The sequence below is a fragment of the Battus philenor genome, unplaced genomic scaffold (assembly GCF_028537555.1).
Source record: "Battus philenor isolate CCGP_79_NKW_IND1 unplaced genomic scaffold, ilBatPhil1.0.hap1 SCAF_1, whole genome shotgun sequence".
Classification (NCBI taxonomy): Eukaryota; Metazoa; Arthropoda; class Insecta; order Lepidoptera; family Papilionidae; genus Battus; species Battus philenor.
The window spans coordinates 6,682,436-6,695,403 of record NW_027181661.1 but is presented as its reverse complement, the minus strand read 5'-3'; positions in this window follow the sequence as shown (position 1 = coordinate 6,695,403).

Here is a 12,968-nt window from a genome sequence, read left to right as displayed (position 1 = left end):
TAGTTAAGTGCGTTTAAACAAATGACCCAGTTAAGTTCTTTTTTTAATCTTTATTCTGTTTTGGTAAACAAAGGATCGTACTTAAACGTAACGGAAAGTAAAAGTTACACAAGAAATGTCATTTTATTAACATGATATCATTTAAGTTTTCAACGTCTATACACAACATGAACCATAATACTTATAGCTGTTTTATAATCTGAAAAATAATGTAAATATTGGCGAACGTGTGGACTGTTCAAAGGGATTAAATAAATGAAAAGGATGGTGGTAAATTACCACCATCCTTTTCATTTACATTGCTACATTTTGTAAAGTTATAATTAAATAATTATAACTTTACAAAATGTAGCAATAGACTGACAGAACAAACGAATACACAAAATTGCGTAGCGACAAAAACTGTTAATAAAATAATAAAAATGTGTTAAAATAGATACAGAGAGGTTTTAAACAACCCAGTCAATCGCCAACACTCAGGGCCCCTAGTGGAACACTAAACCCTTGTAGCAACTGGTTGGAGTTCGGCTACTAGCGGTAAGAGTTTACGGATTGGTCAGCGCATGGTGCCCTCAGTAGTCACGTCGGCGAGGCGGACCAGTTTATTGTATTTTGTTTCTGAGATCCGTCAAAAAACTACCATTTATAGTGTAATAACGCTGGTATACCTACAGGCAATGGAAATTAAAATCCATCAATATCTTTTTCTTTTCTTAATAATCATTACAATAAGACTGGATATTAGATAAGCACTGTGTTATTGTAAATATTAAAATAACAATATAAAGGTTTACATTGTTGTAAGATTGTCCATGTATAAACACTATGGAGCAATAATTTACATTCAACAAAATAAAAAAACAAGTACATTACGTTAAATCATGCACGATTTGGAATCAGAGAATAATTTATGCGGCCGGCGAACGTATGTATATGTATCAGATGCTTAGAATTCTGCGCAGGCGCCACGTTTACGACGTAGTAGTGAAGCGGGTATTAATAATAAAAGTTACTTTTTATTGCTCTTATATAGCGGTTTACAGCAGCTATATATGGGAGGGACGATTTTATTAACACGCGGATATAAAAAAACAAGATTTAAAAATGCTTCGAATAAGAATGCAAGCTTGATACTAGTGTTTTAAATTTTGCATACAAGTTAAGTTTTAAAGATAGACAAAAGTGATACGTGTGTAACTCATGGAAGGATTACTTTAATGACAAGATTTTATATTTTTTTAATTGATATATTAGTCCAACACTTCTGTTTTTTACACTTCATATTCCAAAAAGGGTAATTTAAATATCTGAAGGAACTTACAATATTCTTCATCATCATTTTTACCGAAGTATGTCAGCTGGACATAGACGTCTCCTGTTGATTTCTCATAAAACCGGTTGCAACCAACCTGCATCCAGTGCCTACTGACGACCTTAACAAGGTCATCTGTTCATATTGAGGGTGGACATTCTACGCTGCGCTTGCTGGTTCATGGTCTATACTAAAGGATCTTAAAGCCTCAGCTGCCTAACGTCTGTTCTAAGCTCTATGTGGCTTGGTAATTGCCACTTCAACTTATTGATTCGTTGGACTACATCGGTTATTATGGTTCGTTTACAGATCTTCTCATTGTCGATCTTATTTAAAAAGTATTGTGGTTCATGTATAATTTCATTTTCCGGGTACTTGTTAACGATATACTGGCTTAGTGAGCTTTTCCAAATACATCCGGTGATATCGACCTGCTCTGTTGGCAGAACAACCCTTTGCGTCGCAACAGCGATAACAAAACACTGTTTGTACACATTTCAGCGCGGTTCAACGCGCTGTCCATCGCTTTGTTTTCACGGCCCTTTCATGGGAGCTCCCCGTGGGGAATAATGGCGTCCTCTTATACGAATTTATAATTTCAAAAATATAAAAAAAAATCGTCAATGAATGAAATGAGTTCTATCTTAATCCCGTATTAAAAATGTGCATCTTTTCCCTAATTTTTTTCCTAAAAGTATACATGTTATCCCAAGATATGAAGTTAACAAGCAAAGAAAATAGCGCACAAGAGCAAATGCTATAAACGGCATTTATACTTGTTGCGAATTACAGATTTCTAGAGCATGGCAATCCGCAAACAACAGGAAAACTCAATAATGCTTTAAAATAGCCAATTACTGCATTACGTATACCGCTACCATCAGAAATGCTTGCGCCTTGCGAACTGACGAATGAAGAGTCATAAAATTGACCGAAAAGTTATTTATGGCGTAATGAAAACTGAAATACCTAACGGCCCTAGTAAATATCTTCAGATACATTTTTATGTTTAGGTAATAAACGAATAGTTAAGTCAATTGTCGTGTAATTTTCAATTCTTCTGCAAATAACAAAACTTAGAAATTTACATAAAAGTAAATAATTTATTCAAGTATCACTGTAATTATTATATTATCTAGTTTATCTATGAAGAGTAAGGTATATTTTCTTCTGTATGCGAAGTTATAAGCAGCAAATTATAGGTTAGAATACAGTTTTCCACAGATTAACGTCAGGACAGGTAATGACTATTCACAGAAAATAAAAAAAAAGTTATAACGTATTTTAAAAATTGTTAAATACAGTACGCGTTTTTTGTTATTACGGCTACAAATATTTACTTTTTTCACTTTCGTATATTGTGAATTATTATCATTTACAAAAGGGTTGCTTCTGTAAATGACAGTCAAGTTCATACTGCAATGTACATCCAGCATTAGCTGATAGTATTGATTAAAAATATGTTAAGTATGCAAAAGAAAGCGCTTACAATATTTCTTATCTTTATTTTATTTTTTTATATTATCTGTTTAACCACTACCACCTGTACTGTCATTCATTTCGTTGATGTTAACTTATGGGACATCCTGTATTCACAGGGAAACTTCTCTAAAGACATTATTAAGTGTCTTCTCATTTCTTACGTATCTAGTGGAAATTATTTGATGCTATCTAATTTATTAAACGACTTTTGAAGTTTCATTCATTGTAACGTACATCGTGTCTGTGATAATCATAGAGTTCTATTCACAGAAATGACAGAAATAAATAACGGTCAATATAAATTCAATTAATTTGTACTATACGAAAACATTTTGTGTGTGGATTAAATACTCCTGTAATCCGTTAGCTCTAGGCAATCAAAAAAAAAAATCACTCGCTATGCAAGACCTTACAACTAGAAATAGGCTTTAAAACTAGTTGTTAAAAATTGGTTATACATTCATGTCACTTTGAAGCTTTTACACGTAAAACCAATCATACTGTAGACACAATGCGATGCCAAACAAATATCATATTGGATTAGGCAAAACGAAAACAATCAGTCAAGCCTTTGTCATTTGAATAAAAATAAATCATTTTTACCGGAAGTAATTTCGTACGTGCGTTACATATATTTCGTTTAATTAAACTGTTGTAAAAACGGTCGAATCCAAACATTGCATGACAACATAATGACGTGTCAGTTTTAATTATTCGCGTTAATTTATTAAGATATTAATATGATATTATATAAGCAGATACATAGTAAATAATTAATTTAAAATTGTATTAAAAATTGTGAGTTTTTAAATATCGTTAGAAATATAATAACGTTGATTTACAAGGTTATAAATGTATTTATAGGCCTTTAACATGTAGTAGCGCCCTTTGATAGTTTAAACCATTTTTCAAAATATATTTTTTTTGTTGGAAAGGCAAACAAAACTTATTAATTTTATTTATGGATACTATATTTATTAAATTATATTAAATAAAAGTAGAAAAAATTATTTTGCTTTTCTTGATATTTCAATGAAATTTAGTGATTAATTAGAATACACTACTTCTAAGTCATTATTTCAGATACTCGTAAGTTATTATGTTGATCGGTCTTTCGATTGTACAAATTTTACGGTCAAGTACAATACTAGTTATTTGTTCAAAACATTGAAACAATTTAACAAATAATCGAAACAAAAATTGAAATTTAAAAAAGCCATTTGTCGTTGGCGAGCGCCTGGTTGGGTTCACCTAGCTTTTAACTATCTTCAATTGTAGAACGATAACCTTATATATCACTGCTAATATAGCTTTGAAGACTATCCCACACATGTACGTACAAAGTCTTGCATTACAACATTAGCATATTATTTGCATTGTCCCATTTTAGAAATGGGTTTTAAACATCACTTCTTTTAAACAATAGGATAAGAACACCGGAGTCCTTGAGCCGCTACTCGCAGAGTGAAACAACTGTTGCATGCGTCCTTACTTTGAGAGGACTGCTTCTATGAAAAAAAGGATTGTATTATTTTTAAAATGTTTTTTTATTACGTCGTAGGTGCGACAAAAGTTAAATAAATACTATTTTAAACATCAGCAGTGAACGGCTTCAGTACCTTTGTTAAAATATGATTTGACTATTTATTTTACCAGTCAGACAAGGAAGCAAAAATAGAAGCAAAATAATTAAGATATTTCATTAAAGATAAAATAAATAAAGAAGGATGGATGTTTGTATAATCGTAATTAATAAATCGTTTATTTATAACCACGTTCTATTTTTGACAAAACGGAAGTATTTATGCAAAAAAAAAACTATAAAAATGGGATATGAACACAGACCGTAAAATAAAAAAAAAACGTAAATAACCTAAACTTTGGACTGTTGTAACCCGTTGCACTACGTTATAACGATACAATTCTCGGTAATTCAGTAAGCCCGAATTGAAGGTAGTTAACTCGTCGCGGATATAGTCGGTCATTGAAGGGGGAGCCGCCGGTTTCATGTGTGAGTAAAAAGCGTGCACATAAAGCGCCGAGGGCTGCGATGGGCAACAAACGCGTCGCCCATTTGGACCGAGAATGCGCTCGATGAAAGGCGTAGGAGCATTCGCGGCCCGCCAGAGACGTTTTAGTGATGCGAAACAGAACTGAGAAATATATACTTGATATTTTTTTATTAATTCTAATTTGAATTACTAGTGGTTGTTTTACAATATTTTTTTTCGCTTTTACAAAACGGAGACAGTTTCGAGAGGGTGGCCGCTATTTGATACGGATCCTTCGTCTCCCAGCTGGAAGGCAGGACAGCGTTTTATCATTATTATTTTTTTTTTCTTATACAATTTTTCTCTTATGGGTGAATACAGCTAAAATTTATACACATTAATCATACATTAGTTGGTACACACTTAATTTCAAGTCGCTGCCCAAGCGCTACAGACCGTTAAATGCCTTGAGGTTGTGCCGGGCCAACTCATCAAAAGATTATACCGTAGATTATTTCTTGAAGAGGTCCGGTAAGTTAAACGAAGGTATACGGAGGAACGGAGGTTCTCACTTAAGGTCACGTGGTTACCGAATCGGGAGCAGTGTCTGAGCGCAAAAGTCCGTGCTGTCTTTACGGCTGGAGGCGTCACATGGGTAATTATCAATATAAGCTATAAAACAATGTATAAATATATGCTATAAAACATCACGCCTTAAATATTAAGTTGTTTTTCCATTGCAAATGAACGCAGTGTAGCGGAAACCAACCCGCTGAGACAAGATATGACATATTTACATTGTAAATAGTAAAGAGTTACTTGGTAAACATAGTTAAACATCTGACAATTAAACAACAGGCGAATGTCGTTCCGGCTTTTTATTTAAAAACATAGTGTAACATTGTATTTGATAATAATCACTATGTGAAACGTATACACGACTTTTAAATTTAAAAAATATAGATCGAGTAATTTGATTTATGTATGCGTGACCAACAACAGAGATTAAAATTTAAATAAAACATTAGTATATATCTAAATTTTACCTTTATATTACATCTTTAATAACAGAAGAAGAGAACACTACTTTTAAAAAGTGATAAAACGACACTTAAGCCTGATTTTAAAAATTAAGAACAATATTAGAAATATTATCGTAATAAAAATATGTATGAAAAAGGTAAGGTCGTTCCCGAGTTATTAGGTCGAGATAGAAGGAAATAGGGATTCATCTTTATATACAATATCAGGGATATAAACAGCCGTAGTGCCATGTGTATACCAAATTTAGCTTTATAAATTGCCTGCAATGAGATTTCACTTTAATTATTTTTCATATAATGCTGGTCCTTTATTTATTTTATCGTAAAAAAATTGTTAAAAGAGTGGCAATGTTGAACATGAACTCGCTTGTCAATTATATTCAGCTCGTTCAAAAACAGTAAAGCGTTGAGATAAAACCGGCGTTTTTTCAAATCAAAAACATGGGTGGTATCCACATGTTCGAATTAGGTCCACGTTATTGATTACGACTGGTGAAAACTACCCAAATTGAGGCCTTTTTCCCAACGAAAACTACAATGCAAGGTCAATAACAAAGCATTAGCGAATGACAGTGACATTAATGATGAAATTGATAGATACCCTTACATTGATCATTTTTCGATGTACGATTTTTTTTGAACAATACAAACAAAAAGCAAAGGCTATTCTGTTTCCATTAATAATTATAAGTTAGTTTGCCTTAATAATGCAGGGAATCATAATTGTCAGCTTATTTGAAGGAACACCTTCAACTGATCACTGTGAACTTGGTTTTCTAATTATAAATTATTTGATTGGTTACGGGGCTAAGCTAAGAGGTTGCCGGCGGATAAAAATTATCATTGGTTCACACATAACGCAAACGGACTAGTATAGTTTCTTTTCAAATACGTTGACTTGCTCAAATACAAGTCAAGGATGTAATACTTTATCCTGGTGTCATACAAAACAACTTATAAAGGATGTTAAGTTATAGTTGTAAAAGCTATAAAGGCTAGAAGGCTTTAAAGTTTTTACACATATTTCCAATCTCCGTGTATAAATGTAGATTCTAAAATATGTTAAAAAATAAAATATTTCTATCGGAATGTGACATGCTAATAACTTCCGTTAGATGGTAAAAAATTATAAATTTTAATGATTTTTATAATAATTTTCTCCAATTTTTTTTTTATTATTTCTGAAATCATTGATATTGAGTTGTAAACGGGTTTCATATTATCAATAAACATTTTTTCATTCACCTTAAAAGTCTTTTACACCTATGAATAAATATAATTTATATTTGATAATCTTCATATTGTCCAATGCATACCTATTTTATGAAAAATATCTACATATAAAAGTATTAAAAAATAAAAATGTTATTTTTTAAAATTATTTATAACTTATTCCATTATTAAGGACGAATTTGGACGCATTTTGTTTACATTATAACATCTCGAAGAAAATTAGTAAACCGACATTTAATAAGTCCGACTTGTATCGTGATCTTTATCACGTAAGACGGAGACCGAGTATAAAGACCACACGCACATGCCTAGCTCTTGTCTGAAGTTAAATTGCGTGCACCGGCACGTCCTTTGAAGGAACACTTACAAATGGCGGGTGTCCCCAACGCAGACCATTTCATGGCTCCCGCTATACCGCGTGTTCACGCCGCTACTTCGCTTTAGTAGACTTGCAATGACTTCACGCGCTTCAAACGTTAGTATAACGAACCTTCAATTAAATATAATGGTGAAAGGCGTAGTTCTCCTACTTTATATTAATATTAACAAAACAGTAATACATAGAGAACCACAATTACCATTTTGAATATAATCAATATTAACTGTCAAAATATTTCTATGATTATGACTACATAATCACAGAAATATTGTATGGGGCAAAAATAATGTTCACTATTGTTTTTAAATATCTTCTTGCAATAAAAGGTCCAAGAGATCACTACTCCATGACTTGGTTCCAGAAACTACTTGTTACACATGCCAGCGTGAAGATCGTACGAGAAATGATCCAGATAAAAGTCACATCGAAGAGAGGCTTCATTGAATAGGTTGCCACAAACTCCAGATTAAGCGTCGTGATTTTTTATGGCGACATTTCAATAGCAGAATTTTCTGGAAATCTTACCTAATACATTTGAAAAGAAATGATTCCAATACCTTAAACATGCAGGCGTGTTTTTAATAACCCTCAGTGATGTTTAGAAAAATGTTCAAAAATATATAATCGTGAAAGTAAAACATAAATTTTTTGGGCCTATGTATATTAACACTAAACGTGAATTCGAAATTTACTTCTACTAAAGTCGTATGAACTACGAACTAGAAATTAAAAAGAAGTTTAATAAAAAAATTGAAATTGTTTTTGAAGAATAACATATAGTATAATCTACCGGATTGTATGAGATATTGGTTTTAAGATATCGTGGACTTTAAACATATAAGCTAACGTCTTAGAAACGTCGTTAATCAAAATAAAAAAGGGGGATAATAACTTGACGGTAAATTAGTTTTTTTAATTCATTTCAGGTCATATATGCCCACTGCAGGGTATGGGCCTGGACACCATAATCGCCACTCTTGGCAGGCGGGTTGGCCATCGCAGTGTGTTGTGTGAACGCAAGGGACGCAGCTGGTCATTCTCTGGAAACTTGTTTGTGGACAGTGTCAATCCAATGTAATTTATGTACAAAGTGCGAATTACATAAGGTAACATCCGAGTAAGGGAAATCGCGACTTTATTTAAATATGTAGTTATACATTTTTGAAAAGAACTTAATTCATCATTTTTAGTTATACTAAAAGGAGAAACTTTTAATGTTAAACAACTAACTTGACGTTAAAGTCGAATCGAATTCAGGTTCCAATATGTTACTAATTTTGACCGTTAAAACCTTCGTACTAATTTAAAAAAAATTATAGTGAAACTTAAAAAATACATCACTTACCCGATTCTGTGATGGGATTAACTGCTCAGCATGGCACCTAGAAAATAATTTCATTGTCAGTCTATCATTCGTGATTCTATTTTAAAGGAATTCATATTATCGCTGGCATGAGTTAACAATAATAATAAATTATGCAGACGGATATAAAGGCATGCCCACACTATCACGCAAACAAGAGACGTTTTTCTTGAAACAAATTTTAAAATTATTATATAGTATATGTATGTAATTGGCTCTCACATATGGATTGGTTCGCATAGATCGTTAAAAAAAATATTAAGTAGTTTATTTAGTAAAGGATCAAACAGTTGTACATCAAGAATTATAAAAAAATAAGTGCAGTACACAAAAAAGAATTTTAACGCCTTTTTAAGTGACAACTTTACGTTTTTTTATTTTACGTACATGTACAACTCTATTACATTGTCCATGAATTAGATATAAAATATTAATGCTTAAAACGAATAACAGTCCTATAAATGACATTAAGATACTAGGAAAAAAGTAAAGCTAATCAGTAAACAATATAAGTTGGATATTGATTCTTTAAAATATGGAATCCGGTCAAATTACAAGTTAGAAGATATAACGATAATATATCTAGGTCTGCACAATGCATTTTTAATAAGTAGAGCTTTAGGGAAGTTATCCATACTAGGATAAGAAATAGGACCTATTCATTCCTTTTTTCACTATCTCTTATGGAAATGGATGTTTACATTCGGATCATGCCTAGTGCGAATTCGGATCATGCACTGAATAAAAATTCTGAAGAAACACTCTATGTGATGTGAAACAAACATAAGTTCCTTATAACCATTAATATTATAAAATATGGTAAGACCACAGTAGACAACTGATGCAATGTGAATGTATAGATGTAATCAACTTGAACTACAATAATACAAGTCGTAAAACTAACATTTTATGTAGTTATGTTAATGCTTTTAATCGACGCCATTTATAGAATAAAAACGTATTCGTTTCTATATCATAAGTTATTATTTTCAACTAATAAGGAACGGCATAGGTAGGACTCGATGCGGGCATCATAAGACCGATCATCGAAGCGATCTTTGGGGGGAGGCTTATATCGTGCAGTGGTCGCCCATCAGCTAAAAAGAAGAAGTGACGACATTCAAACGTGGCCTCCTATTTAGGGCCTGATTAACAAACCCAGCGTCGCTCATCGAGTCGAGATCGTATCAATAATAAGCAAATTCGTAGACGAACAAATGTAACTGTTACAGTTCAGCGGATTGGCAAATTAAAATGGCAGCGGCAGGCCACATAGCACGCAGAACAGATGTCCTACAGTTATATAGTACGTCGGGTACGTCGAGTCACAAAGTGGACAGACGATCTTCTTACATATGGGGAATATGATAGTCGTAGACCACTTGCCGTTCTTTTTGACAATCTATGAAGTAACATAATGCAGCATGATGGTTTAGAAAAATTAAAGGAATCGTATAAGGATTTACTACAAATCAATGAAATATTAAGTAATACAGGAGTGGCATAAGTAAATATTGATCAAATGTAGCGTTTCGATGGAAACACTTATTATTATATATACACAAGCAAGCGAAATTATAGTTCATTATAAACTACAATATGTGAAGTCGAGCGAATGAGGCTTTGATATATCGGGAGCCGTGAACATTATGCGCTGACCTTGCATGAATTATGGGTAATGCATGCTGCCTTCACTTGGAATACCAAATGTTTTGATAACGACTATAATGGCTGCTATGTGAACTTAATTTGCTAACAGTGTCTTGTAGATACTTATTGGTACTCTTGGTTAGACCATGGTTTAAAATAGTTAATGCATTGTTCCGGAAATATATCTCATATATACATAATACAAAAACTAACTACCTATTAAATCGGTCGCTATTTATTCCTTTACTGGATTTAAAGCGACAGAGCATTAAAGGTAATCGGAGAAGATGTTCACGCCTACGACAAACGTGTAGAAATCACGTAGTCATAAAGTCATGTGTCACATTGAGGTGCCTGATTTTTTTTGTAATATTAACTCGTAAGTGTGAATTGAAAGCGCTTAGTTTAGACTTATTTACAATAACTAAATTCGGGGACTCCCTTGGAAGTAATAAGCCACTCTACTTTGGCGGACGCTCTTTGTTTTGGATGTGCGTCTAGACTCCGAGAGGTGAAAATGAGTTGGGCCGTTAGATAATATGCATTTTATATTTAGATGCAAACAAATTTGAGTGTGCCGAATCTCAGCCCGTTTGACTATTATTTTACTGGACATATGTAAGACTGAATAGTTTCAGATAGTTGTTATAATTGTATGGTTAAGTCAGGTTATGAACGTATCAAAGTTAGAAAAAGAGGCAATATGTGCCAGTAAATTAAATTTATTTATCTATTTTATATTTATCTGGCGAAATGTCGACGGTTGGCATGAAGCTGATGGCGGGCAAGGTCGGGTAGATAAACGCCACTGGACAACGGATTTCCGAAGAATACGCAGCAGAGATAAATTATAGTGTAATAACTTTTAGATTAAATTTTGCGAGTAATTTTTTTAATAAATAAAGAAATAGGTGTAATATATAAAAACAAAGAACAACTTGTTTATGTTAGGTACAAATAAATTCTCATGAATAGGCTCTCCGGTATCACGTTGGTGGGAACTAACGCGGTTTCGTTTCGGTTTTCAAAGCAAAACTAATAAATGTAGCGTCAGCTTATTCAAAGTAGATAACATACAAATGATACTTAGATGAAATACTATCGTTTAATGTTGAAAAAAATACAATGAAATAATGTTTAATCATTATTTCATTGTATACTTTTCAACATACGTGATACATACAAGTTGAGTCCTGCGAAAATTGTGTCGATCGACCATTGTTTTGTCTATAACTGTATGTAGAGCAAAAGCTATATGACGTAGTAATAAAATATGTTAGAGATGTTCATCCATGTCATGACTCATAATGATATATTTGGAACTATGAGGGGTAGAGATTTGAAATTTTGGTAAGAATATACCTTTGGCCGAGAAGAGTTCAGCTAAAACGGTTTATGAAAAAGGTTTGTGTGACCAAAATATTTTTATTGGCGTGTTAAAAATGACCGAAAATTGATGATATGAAAGTAAACCCACAAAAGACCACGCAGGCTATGCGGTGCGGGCAGGGGACAGCTAGTACGTTACATAAGTGAAATATAATGATTAATTTAAATTTCAAAACCAATTTACACTTAATTTCATAAATCACGGTGCGTATGCGGTTTATTTTAATAATATTTATTATCTGTGGGCGTAGGCGCGGGCGCTATGCGCAGGCGCCGCGTGGGCTGCCCATTTCCGTTCCAACACGCTCACTGCGCATTGCCAAACTCTGTCACAGTACCTTTGAATATGACATTTTATCTTACCACCCGTTTTAAACGTAATCTAACATTTTTCGTGAAATACGTCTTTTTATAAAGAACCATCTCTGTTATGGCAAGTCATGTAGTGTGGTAATCAATAGACCAAAGATTATTTCAATTTTAGTGCTTGGCTTTTGGTTAAACTCTTGAATATATCTTCTCACTGTTTCATGTAAATCATCATCATTTCACACTTAGAACGTCCACTACTGGGTATAGGTCTCCCCGTAAATTTTATTCAATAAGACGGGTTGGAAGCTGGATTTAGTATGGTTATTTGTCTACCTTGTTGGTGCACATCCTACGCTATATTTGCCGGTCTACGGTCTCAACTACAGAACATTAAGGCTTCCGCGGCCTATCTATTATATTTCCTCTTATAAGGCTGTGGGCGGCCTCTTTAACTTGCCATCCGGATCAATTCCTCTACGGAACTCTTCGTTGCTGATTCTTCATTCTTCCTTGATGATTCTTGTCCTGTCATGTTAATGAAGATTTCGAATGTAGTTTTCGTTATTTCAATCTAATTTAATTTTAAATGATTGTATAATAATTAAAAAAAACTATTACGCAAATTACCTATATGCAAAAAAACATAAGTACAATTAGCAGTGTATATTTTTTAATGTTCATTTAACTGCATAATTAGCAACATAAGTGTTTACACATGGATTTTAACTTTGGAGTATTTATATCTGATGTATTTTATAAACAAATTAAAGGATTCCCGGTTGACCGTATTCAGCAAGTGACATGATTCAAAGTT